Below are 20,466 nucleotides of genomic sequence, written 5' to 3'. Positions count from 1 at the left end.
TGCTACAAGGCGGTGCGTCCGGCGGTGTCGATGGTGCTACAAGGCGGTGCGCCCGGCGGTGGCGATAATGCTGCAAGGCGGCACGACCGGCGGCGGTGCTGCCATAGGCAGGCGACGGCCAGCAATAGCGCAACTGCAAGGCGGATGCTACGACCGGCGACGGTGCTGCCATAGGCAAGCGACGACCGGCGCGACCTTCGGTGGCACGATTGCCGGACGAATGCTGCGACCAGCAACGATGGTGCTACAAGGCTACGCGACGGGCAATGGCGGTGCTGCAAGGCGGCGCTGCCGGCGGCAGCTGTGCAGCCTTTAGGTAGGCGACGATGCTGCTATCGGGTGGAGGCAGTGCCGCTATTGTTAGCGGCGATGCTGCAAATGTTCACCGACGGTGCTACCACCAGCCAATGGTGGAGCTGCAAGAAAGTGACGAGTTGGAATGCGTGCGTCGGCGCCGGCGAGGAGTTTCAGGATATTATAAATCTTTTGCTAAAAATATTTTGTGGTTCTGCTACTTTAGTATATTTTTGTTGCTACAATGACTCCGGCGATGTCTCTGGTGAGGTCCATTTTTTATTTACTTCGAGATGAACCGTTTTCTAAAGCAAAAAACAAGACTTTTTTTGCTGCGACGAAACAAAGTCTGAAGAGTTGTCGCAGCTCTCTTTCTATTTTAAGCGAACCGTTTTTTGCTTCAATGAAGCAAAAGCGGAATTTTTTTGCTGCGACGAAACAAAGTCTGAAAAGTCGTCGCAGCTCTCTTTCTATTTTAAGCGAACCATTTTTTGCTTCAATGAAGCAAAAGCGGAACTTTTTTTGCTGCGACGAAACAAAGTCTGAAGAGTTATCGCAGCTCTTTTTCTATTTTAATCGAACCGTTTTTTGCTTCAATGAAGCAAAAGCGGAACTTTTTTTGCTGCGACGAAACAAAGTCTGAAGAGTCATCGCAGCTCTCTTTCTATTTTAATTGAACCGTTTTTTGCTTCAATGAAGCAAAAGCGGAACTTTTTTTGCTTCAATGAAGCAAAAGCGGGATTTTGATACAAAGTTGGACACACAAGTTGATCTAACGGTTCAAATTAGTTTGATCCAACGGCAGGGAACCCAGAGACTGGGACGTTTGCAGCCTCCGGAGGATCCTCAGCGCTGTCCTAAAACAAAAGGCAGTACCGTAGCGCTTGCAAGAATCAAAGGCCGGAGAGACTTACCCACTCAACATATCATGGCCCAAAAATATTTGACATAATACGAGGAGAGGTAAAAATGATAGATGTACAACACACCAAGTTTTTTTTTTGCAATTTGACACTCAAAATATTCGTGTCGCGCTGCAGTTTGTTGAGCAAAACTAGCAAAGTAATTGTACAGTACAATTTACACGGCTACAGTTCCTCTATTCTGTGTTTTTGAATGACACTTTGAAAAGTATGAAGACCATCTTTTTCTAGCTCGTACACTTGTACGGCTAGAAAAGTTCACTCGGCATAATATCGGTACACGCACAGCCAAAAGACCACACGTGGCCGTATTGACGTAACGCTTGACATGCCCTGCCATCTTCACTTCTTCAGTCTGGTTGATGCTCGCCATTCGTTTCCATCTTTCACTGTCTTCTCATTCATTCCTCCCACAAAACAAAAACATTTCCGGGGACCTCGTCTCTCATTTCCTCGTGCGCAAAATACCCTCCAGAAGTTTCCGCGTGCTCTCGGAAGAAAAAAATATCATATATCATAGGCTATATAAAGCAGCCCCATTGGTCACCTTGTGGTATCAAAAACAAACCGCATTGAGCAAATACCCATCCCCCTTGAGCTTCCTCTCTTCTCGTTCTACACTCCCATTTCTTTCTTGCTTATACAATTTACCATCCCAGCTTCAAGAGTTTTAGCTTTGCTGTATTTTAGCATATAATGGCTCAGTTTGCGCCCCGGGTCACCATGGAGGTCACGCCTTCGAAGCTGGCGTCGATCATCAGGCGCGCAAGGCTGCCGAGGAAGCTCGACCCGATCGCGGAGGATGACAGGGAGACCATGGAGTCGTCCCCGGGGACGTTCACTCACAATGCAAGCTACGGCAAGGAGGCCGACAAGCGCGCATTCCTGGCGCCGATGGCAAAAGCCTAGATCGACCGATCAACAGGAACGATGGAGTTTGTAGGTAGCTGGCCTTTCTCTCGTTTTTTGGTCTGGGCAGATTTATGGCTAGCAGACCTGAACTTCATCAAAGAGTATTTTCGCCTTCGCTACAGCAGCTTCTCCTTTGCTGTTTTAATGTTCTATTTAGTGATACCAGAAAGTGGGTGCTTCTTTGTGCCCAGAGTAGAGCTGCTCGTGTTGGAGCAGGAGTAATAGTGTAACCTCGAATAAATGTTAGATCTGAGTCTGTTCTCGTGAAAAGTGAAAAGCCTTTCTTGGTTTTGCCAGTTGCTAGTGTGGAAGAAGAAAAGCATGATATATTCAGAAACAGCAGAGCTTCTTGCCAAATTCAGAAACTACTGAAGCTAGAAGGCGATTCTGAATATTAAAGAGATATCCAGCTTTTTACATAGACGGCACCCCTGACTGTATGGTTAGTGTTGAGCATGGACTGAACGTTGTTTATAATCACGCTCTGATTGTACTGAGAACTATTGAACCAATCATATCTAAGGTCAAAACGATCTTCTTTGTAGGCAAAACAATGACGAAAATCCTCACTGCAATTTTGTTTATATAAAAGTAATTTTTTTACGAAGAGCGCGTACAAAGCCAACGGTTAAATAAGTTTTAAAAACCTGATTATTGATATCTAAGCCATCTAAATTGTGTTGCCTGTGTTAGTTTTGCTCTATGCCCAACCATGGCTAGCTCATACATGTATGTTTGCTTCCATTTCTGAATGTTGGATTTTCATCTCTGAAGATTATCTTGTTTCTGACAATCCATAGACCCCCATGTTGCACGTATGATGATATCCATGTTGAAGGGAACATTAGCTTGTCTTTGATATATTCAAAAGCTTAAAGTACAGGTTTATGTATTTTGTTGAAAAATAAAGTCCCAATAGTTGCCAGTAAAAGGACATCTCCAAAGAAAAAATGGTATACAGTTTATTCCTCCAAATTATAGCTGCCATCAAGACGATCTTTATTTTCACTATAACTGGAAATTTCCACATTAACTGAAAAGCACAGAGGTAGGTTGTTGTATAAGAAAAAGCTATGTCTCCAGACATAATAAATCAAATCCTACTCTATTTCAAAATTAAGGTATAAACTCTTGTGTTCTGGACTACTGGTAAACTGCACAAGCAACAGGGTGGCACACATCTACTCGTATCCTAGGGTTCCTGTCTCTTCAGATCGCAAGATAAGAATAAAAGAAACATCGGAATAGATTGTCGTGACATGTGAAATTCTACACAAATCGTAGTCAGATAATTGGGCACTAGAAGTTGTTTTGGTTGCACCACATGAAATTTTCATACAGATTGAGTGCATATCATAGTTTTCATAGAAACAATGGAAATTCGAAGGGTCAAACTTCATGTCACAAATCGTATAGAATGTTAGCTTAGAAAAGCAACTCATAAGAATTTTGGAGGTTCAGTTCCTTGAACCAAATGGACTCTATAAAAAATCATATAGATTGAGATACTAAATATGTTTATGGAAATTCTTTGCACCTGCTGTGTGTCTCAGCGCAACTAGCTAGGTCACAAACTCACAAGCAGGTTTGCCATGTGAGAAACAATTTGTGTGGAACCCCAAAAGGAAGTGAACAAAATGTTCAGAACAGTAGAATTGCAGTTGGGCCACCCGAAACCCGATGAACCGCCTTACAAGTTACAATCCTTTTGGGCCAGGCCATGTACGTCTTTAGGGCCTTTTGATCTGCAAGATTCTAAAAAAGCAGGAATAGGAAAAACGCAAGATTGCAATGTCATGGTACCTTCAATCTTGTTATATTGTGATCCAAATTCATATACTAAAGGGAGGCTAACTTCTGACGAGCGGAGCGAGGCCCGTCGCCGGAGGCTTGGGCCGAATTCTGAAAGGCTTATAGGCTTATAGGCTTTCATATGTACCAAATTTTGTTTGATTTCATCACAAGAAAACCAAAAGAATTCTGAAAGGAGGTTTTGGTTTGGGTGGATGTTAGATTTTCTATGAAATCTAGTGCAAAGCATTACTTAGGAAAAAAATCCTATGGGATTCAATCCTCCGAATCAAACAGCCACCATAGAAAAAAAAATCTAAGATTTGAATCCTCCAAATTTTCTATGCAAAAACTTTTGAGTAATAAAGCATCCTTTATCGAAAAAATTCTATGTAAATCCTTTGAATCAGAGAGGTTCTTAATTGGCCATCCTATTTTCTCAACATAGGTTAGCTCGTCTAAATTAGTTAGTAATTTAGGATATCACCGCGCAAACAAATTGGCTGTATAAAGACCAATTAATTTTGCAAGTTTTCTACTCCTGAGTAGGAATGTTTGGATTAGTTTCCTGATTTCTCCATAGCTATAGGACTTCAGCTATACAAGTGGCTTGGCTAGTTCTCGTTGTCAACTTGTCATTCACGTTCATTCGCAAACGGAAAGAAAAAACTTGTCGTTCACATTTCCTAATGTTGTCGAAGCCATGCATGCCAGCAGGCAATATATAGCTTCATCAGACTGCAATTTGATATCAGTCTGATAGAAACAACTATTTCTCTGTTATGCGTCAACCCGTAGCCTCTGTTTGGAACTAAGGAATGTTGATGTAACTTCCAAAAAGTCGGTTGATTCTTGATTTCTTGCACGCGAAAGTATTGCAACACATTCCTATTTAACCATTCAGTGTTGAAATAATAAAACCTTTACTGCTTTGGCACCATGAGCGGGGCCTCTCAGGACACTGAAATAACAAAACAAGGATCACTGTATATGCACCGCTCTGTGACCGTGTTGTATGCACAAACGAGCATGAATCAGTTGATGCCTACCCTAGACACAAGGGCCAGGCAGCAGGCACATGGTGCCCGTCCTTCCCAGATCATGAATTCATGATCGCCATCTCCTTTTGCTGTGCGGAGCAAAGCTAGATGGGAGGGGAGACGAGATGTCTTGGAAACATTTCCCAATCACCCTGAAGCGTTGATATATAGCAACCAGTGCCTGCCCGCAAGGGGCAACTCGACTGGCAATGGCAAAGATAGTTGCCAGGACTCTAATTCCTGGTCGTATTAGCTAAGAAATGTTGTGAACGCGGGAGTTTCAAGAAGATTTATATGCCCTCCAGATGGGAGTAGTTTTGGACGGTCCTTGGTGCTGGTAGCGGTTTGGTAAAGCTCGACTACATGAGTAACTAATCATCAATGGTCTTTGCAGAGACACCTAACTATAGCATCAAGCCGTGTGCATCTATTGATGCAGAGGCTGGAGCTATGCTCCTTTATCGAAAAAAACCTAACTATAGCATGGCAGGTGTTAGTCACTATGATCACTGAGCGTGTATAATCCCTCCAGATATGGGTGCCATTTTTGCGATGGCATGAGAGAAATTAATTGTGCCTTGCAGGGGCACATGTCACACATTTAGGTCACTAAATTAGGTGTACTGCTACTTTTTTTTCAACACTAGAAGCCAAGAAACAGTTGTAGAATGAGTCCCTTGTTTGGGAGGCTCGCCAATTTTCCTCTGTTAAAACAACCTGAACTGAACTGAAAGTATGCAGATTTACGACTGATCAATCGTGTGTATATGTGTATCTTTTCATAGTCAGGATGGGGTCCAACCTCCATTTCGAAGAAAAATATATTCATAGTTAACGTTTCCCTTTCGCCATTTGGTGGATTGCGGTAATCATATACCCTGATTTTAGTGACACCCACTAACCACGTTAACTTTGCAAAAATCTTCTCTTATACCGGGTAATCACTTTACTCTATTTTCTCATGGCTTGTTAAACCTTTCTTTTTTCTCTTTGGATCATAACCAAATAAAAACTTCTCGAGTTATCAGAATCCATAGTCAAATTCAGTCCTTGGTTATTCAAGTTAGATGAAATAGTAATAGTTTGGCTCATTGGTATACTACGAAATCCAATCTGATTCAAATATGGAATATCTCTCCTTGTCGGGACAATTTGAGCAGAAAGCCCATATCTATTATCTATTTTTTAGAATCGAATTAGTCTGTTTTTTTGTTTGTTTTTTGTGGGTTATACTCTGTTTCTCACCTCTCAGTTATGCTTTGTTTGGTATTAGAGCTTTTATAGGAATTAAAGGGATAATCTTCAAGGAGGTTGGGTGAACCCCCTACCTTCATTCGGTCACCTGAAATCTCCATAAATCCTAATCTCCAATCCAGTAGATAGAAGTAGTGTATTGGGAATTGAGAAAATACAATAAAAAAGTAAGGATGAGTAGAAAAAAGTATAAATTAAACTAACCAATATGCTAGAACCAAACATATGTTTATTTGAGAAATCTCCATAACTCTGGTACCAAACAAGATGTTAAATTTATTTCACGCGTAAAATAAAGAGTAGTGCTCCTGTGCAAGTTCAGGCTCGCTCGACGTGGTCCCCCTACCCCCACGACATTCTACTTTGAGCCACAATCGGGCTCATCCACAACTCTATGCTCTCCGCCGTTCTTACCGGATAGTCTCACGCGACTAGAGCGGCCGCTGGCCAGCGGCAGCGGCCGAAGATCCATTTCCGGCGCGGCCTTCATGAACTAGCTCCGAGGCCGAGACTTTTCCCTACGTCTAGCGTATGGCCACTACACCGACGCCCTAACCTTATCCTTCGTCGGCGACATAACCCGTAGCGGCACAATGGAATAAAATTGAAGGGAGTGCATCCAGACTCCTCGCCGTCCCGCGAACTGGTGCCCCGGTGAGCCGTCGTGTCACCGCGATATAGTTGTGGTTTCATCTTTATCGCGTCCGGCGAAGACAGCAGAATCGGCTGATCTTAGTCACTGCTGGGTGGGCTCGGGATGGGCTTGGGCGGAACCCAGATGGACATAAGGACCCGTCCATTAATGAAAGCGAGTTGATTAGTACTTCTAATCACAACCATTAGTTTGCGTGCAAAATTTTTTGGAAATGCATACTTGCATAGGAGCACTTGCCTAAAATGATTACGTCTTGGTACTCAAACTACTGGCAGAGGGTGTTCAAAACTTCAAGTTAGGCATGTAAGTGGTCACGGGCTGACCACGGCGCCGCCAGCCCAGCCCAGTTCAATCCTTTAAGTGAAGACCCACGGACAGGGTAAAAAAGTGATGGGCTCTAGCGGCCCGTCCCCTACCGCCGCTACGCCGCCTCGATAGTGTTCGAGACCTCCCCCTGCTCGCCCCCTTCGCCGGGCGCTATGGACGGCGAAATTCTACCACCCCTGCTCGCCCCGTTCGCCGGGTTAGCTAGTGGGCACCCACTTACAGGCTGACTCCAAGTACAGGCCGGGTCGAGTCCAGCCCGGACAAAATCGGATGAGATGAACGGAGGAGCTAGTCCAACCGCTCCAAATGCATTCATGCCGGGTACATCTTTTCTAGTCCTCGAATAGTAGTTCCAAATGAAGTGCTGTACAAGCTCACGTTCCAGTGTTGTGCCACCAAAAAGAACGACGCAGCAAAGGCGATTCAGCCGAAGCATGGACCCACATGTCATTCCCGTCCCCCACATAGACCTGCTCGCCGATCACTAGTCGGATATTTTCCTCCCAATCTTGCCACAGACTATTTGCAGGCACGGCACCCGCTCTTGCGTCCGGCTGGAGACACTTCCGGGCCCCCGCGGGGTCATGTGTCCATTTTGCTGATCGCTTTTGCGATCTGCTCCTCTGCCGTCTATTAGCTGGCGTCACTTCTTATTTTTCCAAAAAAAAATTGTTTTTACCTCGTAGCCCTAGGGCTTGGAAGATCAGTGTGCTTGCCGTGGTGTAGGAGTAGCTGCGTGTGGCGCCGGTAAAGTAGTACAGTTTGGGTTTTGCGGAACCTTCATTTGCTTTGCGGAAAGTATAAGAACATGAAAATAAATTGATTCCAGTGAGCGGCAACCAAGTTTGTTCAACCAAAGTCCTGAACCGGTACCTACAGCCCAAGGAGAGAAGAGATGATACAAATCGATCTAGGGTTTCCAATCACCTCACGCTCGCTGGGTACGCTGCCGGCAGCGGCGGAACCAGCTGTGTTGTCAAAGTTGTTATGTCAAATACACATATTTTTATTTATTTTAAAAAATTGGCATAATTTATACCAAAAACCTGCGTGATCAATTGACCACATAGCTCCCTATGTGACTACGCCACTGGTCGCTGGTCCGTCCTATCTTCGGTGGTCTGGGAGCTTGGAGGTGCGCGGGGCCATGGTCCCAGGTCGGTGGGAACGTTTCTTGTAATTTTTTGTTTAGAAAAAAATGTAGTTTCAAAGTTTTCTTTATGAAGGTGAGGCGGCAACGACATCCTGAATTCGAATAAGGCTCTCTCCACTCTACCTCTGCTCCGGCTATAGGCCTATAGCTGGCATAGGGCGTGTGGAGTTATCTTCCCGGCCAGAACTCCTAGTGTTCAGCCGGTGTTCATATTCGTTGGTACGGTTGCAGGTCTAGCTCATTTGATCTTCAATTCTCACCATTGGCGATGGTTGCGGTTCTAGCTCTTTGGATCTACAATTCTCACCTGTCGTTGCCTAATCGACGGTACCTCGGAGGAGGGATCCTCACGAGGGGGAGAAGAAGTAAGGGCCATTGGGCGGAGTGCACACGGGACGGTGGTACGCGAGTTACCCAGCTTCGGAACACCCGCACGATGACAGGGCCTACTCGCTGCTTGTCCGGAATTATCCGGGCGCTTTCGCGTTGTTACAATGAGTTGTGGTTGTGCCTCTAGGGCTCCCGGGATCCGGCTTATAAAGGCGCACGGATCTAGGGTTTACATGGAGAGTCCTAGCCGGATTACAGATAGCCTAACTACGGTACAATATCTTGCCGTGCACGTCACGGATCCGCCTTCCATATACGTCGTACCGGATCCGGGTTCCTCATGGGCCTCCATGGATCCGGGTTACTCCTAATGTCGGTACGGATCCGGCTTACTGATCCTGGGCTGGACTTCTTCCTTCATGATCAACAACAACTGGGCCGCCCGATGGGCCACATGCCCCATCACCATCTATGGGCCACCCGGGCTTGCCGGATCTAGGCACTGTCGATGGTACACCCATGAAGTATACCCACAACAGTAGCCCCCAGAGTTCTCCGAGTTTCACCTGCAGTTTCCGCCTTGCTGGTCCAACATGTTCTCCGGCAAACGTTGGTAACGCGGAGAAACTTGAAGAGCTCCAACTTCACATTTTCTTCTTTTCCCAACTTTTAGTCGGAAAATGCTCCCATCCTGCAGGACTTCATCCATCGACATTCCAAAGAACATTTCCGGGTTACTCCCTGCTCGCAAATGAGAACTAACTTAACCTCACGCAATTACCCGGAATCGTAAAAGACTCAAACGGTTCCGCCAATTCTGGCGCCATTTTCGCGCGATCTCCGCGGTAACTTATCTCTAGCCATTTTTACTGTTAGGGTTTTGGACACGTGTCACGCATCCAACGGTGCGACGCTTGCGTTCCGACCACAGGATGCGGAGCACGAATCTCGTCCCGCCAGCCTATAAATATCCGACGTCGACGCCCTTACCCTCATTCACCCCCTTCTCACCTCTCTGCCGAGCGCCGCCCGCGAGCTCTTCCTCCGCCGTGCCGGAACCTGCCGGAGTAGTCGCCGGAGCATCACCGGAGCGAATCCACCACCGCAGTGTTCTTCGTGTTCTTAACTCCGGCGAGCCACCGCGCAGAAAACTTCGTCGCCGGCAGCTCCGACCACCGCAAACGCCATTACGGTAAATCTTCGAGCTTCACTTTCGCGCCGCAATTGGTAGGGATGAACTTGGGGAAGACGATGTAGGATCCGACTAAAGAAAGTTTCCGCCAAACCATTTTTCTTCAGATGTCTTCAACGACTCCGCCTCCGACCTCGGAACCAATCATGGTGACCCCAATCTCCTCCGCCCCTCCTCCCTTCGTTCCAGTCAGGCTGGATCCTTCAAAGGATTCCGGCAAGGAGGCTGAGGGGACCTCTGCTCACCCGGAGAAAACCTCCGGGGCGGGTCAAACGGAGCTCCAAACGGAAGAGGTCACAAAGAAGTCGAAAGCTCGGAAGCGGGATTCTGAAGCTAAAGGTAAATGGTGGCCCTGTACCACCACCGAGATGGAGCTGAAGAACCTCGAGGCGGAGGGCTTCCTGCAACCCGGAAGGCTGGAGGTCGGTTCCAAATGAACCAGCTCCGGCTCCGAGGGACGACGAGATGGTGCCGACGAAGGCACTGGTGGAGCGCGGATTTTCATTTCCGCCTTCGGACTTCTTCCTGGAGATTCTGAAGACGTACGGACTCCAACCCCACAACATATCTCCAAACAGCATGCTTGTCATCAGCAACCATGTCGCCCTCTGCGAAGGCCATCTCCGGGTAACCCCCGAGATCTCTCTGTTTCAACACTTCTTTTCCGTTAAGAAGGAGAGGATCCGGCAATCCGCCGAACTCGCTACATGCGGATCCATCACCTTTATGATCCGCCCGGGCCGCGTCTACCCCCCCACCGACCGCCACGAGTCCGCGAGGTACTGGTCCGGGGGCTTCTTCTATCTGAAGGACGTCTCCGACCCCGCGAGCGAAAGGAAACTTCCGCCTTTCAAGAACTGCCCCGCCACCGAGCTTCCGTCATGGACGCACTGCCCCCACTTCTCCGACTCGCCTCAACTGACCCGTGCTGTCAGGCGGATCTGCAAGCTCACGGAGGAGGGGCTGACGGGGAAGGATTTAACCCTTTCCTGGTTTACCAAGCGGATCCAGCCGCTGCAACACAGGGACCGCCTGATGTTTGAATACACAGGGCGCGATGATCCAATGCGCGCCACCAAAGACAATCTCTCCGCCGACGCCATCGATAAGAGGATCCGGGTCCTCATCAAGGTCCCGCGTGAACTCCATGTTCACGTATGCAACAAAGACATCCACACGAATGGATCCGGAACCGCGGTACGTCGTCTTGACTTTGGTTTATTGTTTTTTCTTCAAACTTTTTTATCTAAGTGTTTAACTTTTGCACTAGCTCGAGGCGCTTGAGGAAAATGAACTCGGAACTCTGCTCCGAGTCCCATCCACCGGTAACGCGGATCCGGAAGCCGCATCGGAGGCGGAGGCTCCTGAGGCTTCCCGCCCCGCTAAGAGGAAGAAACCAGCTCCTTCCAGCCCCCATGCGAAACGCGCCCGCGATGTGCTCAGCATTGCGGCTACCCGGAAATTGGAGGCGGAAAAGAAGCGCCTCTCGCTGATTAATACCAGCAACAAGGGGCAGCCTGCCATCCAGCATTTCTTCAAACCTTCCGGGTAAACGTCTACTTCCGAGACCCAAGTTCTGGTTTTAACGCTCGCTCTTATACTTTTCTGTTTTTTCATGAAGCTCCGGAAGCCAGCCCCCCAAGGCCCCAAGGGTCCTCAAGAAGAGAGCCAGGCCATCTCCGGCTTCTTTTCCTATTACTCCTGAGGTTGAAGTTCCGCCCAAGGCTTCCTCCACCTCCAAGCCGGATCCAAAGGATATCATCAACATTGATGACCTTCCTGAAGATCCTGCTCATCATGGTGAATCCGCCAAGGGGACCTCCTCACCCGTTCCTCCACCAGATCAGCCAAGCTCCGCTTTCGCAGGGCCCACTGGAGAAGAACAGGAGCAAAAGGCTAAGCTCCTCCAAGTTACCAACGCTACCCGAGTCAGCCTCCAACCAACTCCGTCCCTCCAAAAGCTTACCCTTGCACAACGTCACGCGGAAGTTTCCGCCATGCTAAACAAGGTATGGGGAAAACCGGAGGAAGAGGTGGGTTATCTTGCCGAGCTGGAGGACAGCCTGAAGGAGTTTTTCGCCAAGCACAAGGAAGTGCGGCAGGTAATACTAGCCCCCAAGCATTGGGTGATATAGTTCCGTGTAACATGTGTTATCCGATGCTTTCCCAAAATGTACCTTAGACGGAAATTTGAAATTTTTACGCCTCAAAGACTGAATTCCTCGCTAGCCCCCAAGATTTTAAATATCCGGCTAACTCCTTGCTGCTTCGCAGACCACGCGGAAACTGCACGAAGATCTGCGCATTCACGTGCTAGAGCAGATCACGGAGATCGAGGGGCTGCGCCAGAATGCGGAAAACAGCCAAAAGGCTATCCAGCTGCTTGAGACCCGCCTTCAAGGTACGAGATCCGGGTTTTCACTTTTTGTGCTGACATAGTTGTTCAGGATGCATAATCTGTGCAACGTTCTGCCTTCAGAAGAAACTGCCAAGCACTCCTCGTTCGATGAGCTTTCCGCCAAAGTCAAGGTGCTTGAGGCGGAGAACGAGTCTCTCAAAACCTTCATTCAAGAATCCTCTAGTAAGGAGACTGAGGCGAGGAAGGAGCTCTCCGAGAAGCATGCCCGCGACAAGGCGGAGCTGATTGACAAACTGGAGAAAAGCCAGGGCCGCGTGATCTCCGTGATATCCAAGAACAGAGTCCTGGAGGAGGAGGCGGAGGACATTGACAAACTTATCTTCCGTAAGTATTTTTCCGTGTCGTTGCTCCGACCATCTTGTATGTTTTTCTCTCTGACGGAACTGATCTTCTCCACAGCAAGCCTTGGCTTTGAATGGTCAAAAGAGTCAAACCTTAAGAGGACGGAGGCATACGATGAAGCGCGGAGTTCAATTGATGCGCTATTTGAAGCCTGTCGCGGAATCGCCACGGCTCTGTCGCTGAAGAAGGCCAAAACCACAGTCATCGATACGATGACCAAACTTATGCGACAGGTGCCGGACTTCATCAAGGACTGGCAAAAGTCTTCAGCACGCGGAGTTGCCTCCCTCGTCTTGGCCACCCGCAAGGCTCACTTCCCTCGCTCAACTCCGGCGGAAGTTGCACGCGGAGCCCCCGAGGATTCCGACATGGGCGCCCTCCTCACGGAAACCGAAGGCTATGAGCAGCTGTTTGTCAGGCGAGTGGATCACTCGTTCTGGTATAACAAGCACGATCTGCCCGAAGGATTTTCCGATGCAGAGGAGGAAGCAGGTGAGCCGGAGTATTACGGGGAAGGATCCGGGTCAAGCGGCGAGCATTCCGGAGGAAACTCTGGTGAAGACTCCGAAGCCGGATCTGATGACAGCGACGGCGGCTCCACCTACCAGCAATCTGAAGAGGAGGACTCCGAGTAGAGTTCCTGTTTTAAACAATGAGACAAATTGCATCATTTTGGCCCCAGAGTGGGTTTGTAATAAGACTTAAATTCTTAAGTAGCTAGGAACAAACGATTATGCATGGGGCGGAAACACTTATCCTGCTATCCGTTAATGTTATGCGCATGTTTCGTTTGATGTCGGAAAGCAAGTGCTGACTTCGTTGTTTTCCGGCTTGCCCGCTTGACCTTCCGCGAGCCGGAAAACCTTAGCCGGAAACGCTCGCCAGCGGCGACGAAGCCCAATGGCAATCCGTCAATAACCGCGGAAACAAGCCCCCAAGCATAGGTGCCGGAAATCGCTACTAGGAATCCACGAGTTCGCAACAGACAACAACTTGACCAGAAAACTTAAGCTTACGTCCTAAAGGACGATTTTTGAAAGGCGACTGCTTCCATAGACCCCCAACGTCGAACGGGTATGTTGAGCGGAACACAAGAACGACCCAGATTACTCCGCGGCGAGGGGCAGGATCGTCTTTTCAACTTCGATTCGGGTATAGAAATGCCCGCTCCAAAACCCGCAGGACCCGTTAGCCCGAGGAGGTACGCGTATCACCGCGAGAATACATACACGCCCGTACACCTCTTCCGCGTACACGCCCGTACCCCTTCCGCGTACACGCCCGTACCCCTTCCGCGTACACGCCCGTCAATGCCCACGGGTCCACACACGGGTCCACGCACACGCGCACGGTCCAAAAGAGTCCACTACTTTATCCCCGGTCGGCCGCATCCCCTCCCCACCATCCCCATTTCCGGCAAAAAGCGAGAGGAGAGAAAACCCTAACCCTAGTTCTTCGGCGAACGAAGCCTCTCTCCCTACACTCCCATTTCTTCGGCGAAGCGCAGATCCGGCAATGGACATGAACCTAGCCGCGGCTGCTGCTGGTTTGGAGGGCGGAGAGGGAGCGGCTGCGGCTGCGCGGGGCGGCCGCGGGAGAGGTTGCGGGAGCGGGAGCCGGAGCGGTTGCGGGAGCGGGAGCGGGAGCCGGAGCCGGAGCGGGAGCGGCTGCGCCGCGCTCGCGGCGGCGGACATCGGCGCGGGAGCTGCCGGTGCCGATGCGGGCGGCATCGCCGATGCGGTGGCTGCTGCTGCTGCTCGCGCCGGCTGCCGATAGGGAGGCGGCGTACAAGGAAATCGACGCCATGTACGAGGCCAGCCAGTACGTCCAGCCCTGCGAGGTAAATCTATGTCTCCCCTCTCGGATGCGGTAACCCCTGCAAAGTAGATGTAGTAGATGCGCGTGGATGCTATGTCGATCCGGTAGCCGCAGCTATGTCCTCGAGTACATCGAGCCCTGCGAGTTAGATCTACTCCCTCCGTCCGGAAATAAGTGGATCTTGTATTAAAAGCAACAAACATTGGCGAGTTAATATTACTAGTTGAATGCCCGTCGTGATCCGTATCCAAAGCAACAAACATTCATTTTTCTTGCACTTCTTCTACCATTGTGATCTTGTATCCAAAGCAATAAACTTTGTATTAAAATCATTACTGTGTACCACTATAAGAAGACGATACCATTCAAACTATTGTGGATTCAGCTAAATTATTCTCAAACAACAAATAAGATACAACCACTAAATAAGCCACTTGCCTAATATAAATGAAAGTTGCAGTCATACTAAGTTGGTTTGGAGCTTCTTCATATAGAAATGAGCCTATTTGCCGTTGGGGATTGAAATGGGTCAAGAGCTGAAGGTTTGTCTGTTTACCATGATTTGGATACGCAAGAATGTATGATAAACGACTTGAGAACCACTTTTTAATACAGACCTCTCATTTGAATTTTTAAACAAGAAAAACATAGTTAACGAGTGTTGAACCGTGTAGAAAAGCAATATAAGGCACATCTAAATTTTTACGGACATAAATACTAAACATATGTGTCGACAAGTGTTAAACAAGGAAAAAGTATTGGTATTTCAGACCTTGATTGTGGATCAGGTCCTTGCCCCGTTTCCCTGTAGATTCGGTGAATTATGGGAAAGCTTTTTTATGTCGGATGGAAAACTCATCATTTACATCCCGATGTATGTATCAAACAAACCAGAAATAATATTTATTATATCAGCCTATCGCTTTATGTCCGCCGCTTGCATAAGAACATAAAGTCCTAAGGAAATTCAAACTTATGCTCAAATTATAAACAGAACGAGAAAAATAGTAATTGGACTTCCACTAAGAAAAATAAAAGATATGTTCAAATGAAAGCTACTGCTTTCTTCATGAAAAAAGTAATATAGGAAACAAAATCAGCAACATATGTGACAAGGTAACCAAAAATGGACTGCCTTTTGATAACTCCGCAAACCTAGAAATTTTAGGTGGTTGAAGAATGCCTACCTACAGTTGATTTGTTTTTGGATGTCGTAGAAACTCTTAGTAAGCTATTATTTTTGAAATTATTCATGCTTAGTAGTGACTCTTCAGGTTTGCCAAATGTGTGGAAAGTCCTTTCTTGGCGGTATGTAAATCTTGTACCAAGATAGAAAGCATAAATACATTATCTTTAACGGTTTGTAAATCGTGTATCCAAACTCCCATGGTTAAAGTTTGCTCTCTATGTTCCTCGGGTATGAATTGTAAGAATTACTCATTAAATTTAGCAGTTAATATTAAGAAGATATGAACTTTGTGAATACCATACCATGTTCCGCATCCTTTAGCCGCTTCCTCACATGTGCCCCTTTATTTGCGAGTACAACACGGATGACGACGTCGACGAGGACAACTTTGAGTCCTACGTGCGGAGGCAGGTCAAGGGATTCGAGTCTCGGATTCCGAAGACAAGTGCGGAGGAAAGCATGCTTGCCCCTTCGTCCCTGCAAGGTGAAGGACGGCGCGCCGGCTTCCCTTGAGATGCATGCTATGGACACTCGCAACAGCGCCCCCGAGTGGCGGGGCAAGGCTGACCACGAGGCACTTGCAAGGTTTCTCGCTGGGTCCTCGCCTTCCCCGTTACGGCGAGGATCCTCAAGAGGCGTCGCAACATCCGAACCTACCATGCATGCCTCAGCCCGATGCTCGCCCCCGTATATATGTTATGTCCTTGGAGCTTATTTACGTCCGGTTGTAATGGATAACTAAGAACTTTTAGGTTTAATGTGTGTACGTAGAACCTTAAGTTCTACTTATGGAATTTCTTAGTACTAATTAAGAACTTATATCTCCAGGTGTTATGCATGAATGCCTGCTTGTTTAGATAAATGCTAGTTATGACTCGTTATGCATGAATGCCTGCTTGTTTAGATAAAGGCGCCTTAGATAAATGCTAGTTATGACAGTTATGCATGAATGCCTTGTTTAGATAAATGCTAGTTATAACTTTTAAGCATGAATGCCTTGTTTAGATAAATGCTAGTTATAACTGTTACTCTTTTATCTAGATAAATGCTAGTTATAACCGTTATGCATGAATGCCTTGTTTGTTATTCTCATGCATAGATTGTTTTTCACATAGACTGCTCGGTCTCCGTAGCTAAACTTGTTCGATCCCTCGATAACAAAGTCATTGCCACGTAGAGATGTTATCTAAAATCAACAAGTTTGATTACCATAGAAGGTACGAGTAAGAAAGGAGTAAAAAATAGTCACATATGAGTTTGAGGTAAAAAATAGTCACATATTTGTGTACTTGTGATTATTTCGACGTTGACTAAATAGACCATGCAATCCTAGGTTTCTCACATGAAATAACCATGCACTCAGTTGGACTCACCCTGGCAACCCCATCCACATCCACATCCACATCCATCCATTTGATTTGGCATCGAAGGTTTACTTTTTTTGGTATTTTCATTTCAATTTCCACAAACTAATACATAATTGGGACATGGTTTTCCACAAACTAATACATAATTGGGACATGGTTTTCCACAAACTAATACATATTTTGAACCATGGTGGACACAAATATAAAATTTTGCAAAAAAACTAAACCTAACTAGACCGTGCATCCAAGGTTTCCTGTGTTCACTGCTAACAATCCCCAGCCACCCAAACTGGAAAATCCAGCGGGAGGATGAGGCGAACACCCGTAAACTTCCGTGCACGTATTCGCTGCGAAGAAACAACACTCTTCATCGGTCGTCCTCCTCGTCGGTGCTCGTCGCCGTGGTTGTCGTGGTTGTCCCGGCGGCAGCGCGTCTCGTCGAAAACCTTGACGCTCAAGTCCCCGTCGCCATAGTAGGTGAACAGGAGGATGAAGCCGGCTTCGAGTCCGTGGTGGCGCGCGAACTTCTCCCGGCCGATGTGGAGGTACATCTTGCCGCGCCCGTCGTATATCACGTCGACGATCCACCGGTAGAAGCCGGACGAAGCCTCCCGCGGATGCAGCGTGCCCGGTCGATCGTCGCCGGCGACATAGACGGCGAAGGGGTCGGAAGTCTCTCGGATGCCGCGTGGGTCGCCCTTGAGTACGAGGACGAACTCGAACAAGCACGGGCCCCTCCACGTCCATCTCCGGCGATGAAGCCGACGGTGTGGCAGGCGACGGCGAGCGTGCAGCTCCGCTCGCGGCCACGGCCACGACCACGTCGGCCTCCGCCTCTCCCAGCCATGGCGTCAACTCTTGTTGAGACGGTGGCGGCAAGGGTTGGGGAGAGAGCCTCTAGGGTTTGTGTGTGAAAGGGACGATGAGAGGCGGCCCTTTTTATAGTCCTTAGGGAGGCGATGGAGCGGTGGGTAGGGAACACTCATGGCCCATCCAGATGGGTTCTCTAGTTTCTTCGTCTTTTTTTCCAATTCGAATTTAACTGAAATTTAGTAGTTTATTTCTACAGAAATTCAAAAAATGAAAAAACCTTCACACTTCGTCCTAGAATGGATACGAGAGTGTGTGCAAAAATTTATGGAGCGTTTCTCGAAGGTCGAAAAATCGACATTCTTAGAAACGGAACCGTTTGGGTTACATCAAACCACTTTTTCTAAGATAGTCGATTTTTCGACCTTCGAAAAAAAATCCAGTTTTTTTACCCAATATGTCACACGTTTTTGTGAACATAATCCGTTGGTTAAAACGTTTTTTGAATTTTTTGAATTTTACCAGATGTGCTGCAGATTTATTCAAATCAAAACTAAAAAACTTATCAGCTAGGCCGAAAGACATGTAACGCGGTTTCTACTAAGCCCATTAACGTGGAGCATGGACGCGGGGAAGGAACACTCATGGCCCATCCAACGGGGTTCTCTAGTTTTCTTTTGTTTTTTTTTCAACTCGAATTTAACTGAAATTTAATTGTTTATTTTCACGGAAATTCAAAAATTGAAAAAACCTTCACACTTCGTATTAGAATGGATACGAGAGTGTGTGCAAAAATTTCTGGAGCGTTTCTCGAAGGTCGAAAAATCCACATTCTTAGAAACGGAATCGTTTGGGTTACATCAAACCACTTTTTCTAAGCTAGTCGATTTTTCGACCTTCGAAAAAAATCCAGTTTTTTTACCCAATATGTCACACGTTTTTGTGAACATAATCCGTTGGTTAAAACTTTTTTGAATTTTTCGAATTTTCGAATTTTTCGAATTTGGCCGTCAGACATGTAACGGGCCAATGTGGGCCGCCAGACCTCTAACTGCATGTTCGCCTCCCGCCCTTCGCCTCCCGCCCCTATATCCGCCCAATACTGTGGCAGTTCCACCGTTCGTCCCAACCCCGGCCGTTCGTCTACCGCATCCCGGTGCTCCCTTCCTCCCACGCTGTCCATGGCATCCGCCTCTTCCTCCGTCGTGGCCGGAGACGAGAAGTCCACGACGGAGAAGTACCGCATCCTTGCGCACGGGAGTACATATATCGACGTCGTCTACACCAATGAGGCGGCGATTGTTGATAGAATTCTTCGTATGTACGAGGGTTGGCTCGACGAGGACGAGGACAGGTTCAAGTTCATTGGTCTGGATCTCGAGTATGACTCTAGCGGACACAAGTTGGCGGTAATGCAAATCGCCATGAGGGAGCACGTTCTTGTATTCCACTACATTAGGTACAAGGATCATTGAAATTTATGTCCTACATTGAATTTAAAGCGTCCCTACATTTTCATTACGAGTACTTGTTGAATTTATTTGTGCTGCTCTTGACAAAGGTGCAAGGATCATTGTCCGCGCCTACTGACTTTTCTCAAGGACAAGCAATACACTTTTACAAGTGTTGATAAAAGAAATGACACAAAAGTTCTTCGTGCGGCCGGTCTTCCTGTTCCAGAAGAGAGACACATCGACATCCAGGACATTTTCAAGATTAATGGTCAACCGCAGTCTGGAATGGCTGATCTTGCAGCAAAGCTCATTGATCCCAAGTTTGCCAACATGAAGAAGGACTTCAAGTACAACCGGCTTCGGAAGGAAGGGCATGGTTTACGGGAATGCAAGCCACCGTCTCGGATGAACCTCGAGTACGCAGCTATTGACGGCTATCTCGGTTATGAGATATACAACAAGATCTACACGGTGAACGAGGGACAAGCTCACCTCCGGAGATCGGACCGCATCCGCCCCGGATGCAAAAATCAGGATGAATCTTCATCAATGATCAACAAGCGTCGAAGCAAGCTCGAGAGTGATAAGACTCAAGGGGGCAAGTACTAGTGTGTTTGTGCGATTCTGTAATTATATTTGCGATGTGTCCAAGACATAGTTGTGCTCTATGTTATTTGTGAACAAATTCTCCATATTGTTTTGTAAGTATCATACAGTGATCTGTGCAGTCTGTAATGGTATTCGCAATGTGTGCAAGACATAAGCTGTGCTCTCTGTCATTCGTGAACAAAATTGTCCTAGTTGTGTTGCAAGTATCAAAATTCGACCTTTGACAATCTGACCAATGTTTGTACAACAAATAATACACAAGTGCAACAATGTGAATCGATCAAGTAGTGTTGTTCATACTTCCGATGGTCCCTCATATCTGCATTGCATGAAATAACACACAAGTCAGTGGCACATAAAATAGTAGAAGATTAGTGCAAGCTATTTAAGAGTAGGGCTGAATCAGATACTCACTCCTTATGTAGCCTGCACTTCATCTTGTTGTTTCTGTTATGACCTGGTTGATTGCAAGCGATGCACAACCTCTCCTTCTTCCGCTCGTCGTGTGACAAGTATCCTGCCATGTTTTGACGTCCGTTGATTCGTATCCTTGTCCTTATAGTACTTCTTGTTTTGTTTAGGTGCTC

This window comes from Lolium rigidum, chromosome 1 (assembly GCF_022539505.1).
Source record: "Lolium rigidum isolate FL_2022 chromosome 1, APGP_CSIRO_Lrig_0.1, whole genome shotgun sequence".
In the NCBI taxonomy this organism is placed as follows: Eukaryota; Viridiplantae; Streptophyta; class Magnoliopsida; order Poales; family Poaceae; genus Lolium; species Lolium rigidum.
Note: the sequence above shows the minus strand (reverse complement) of the source record.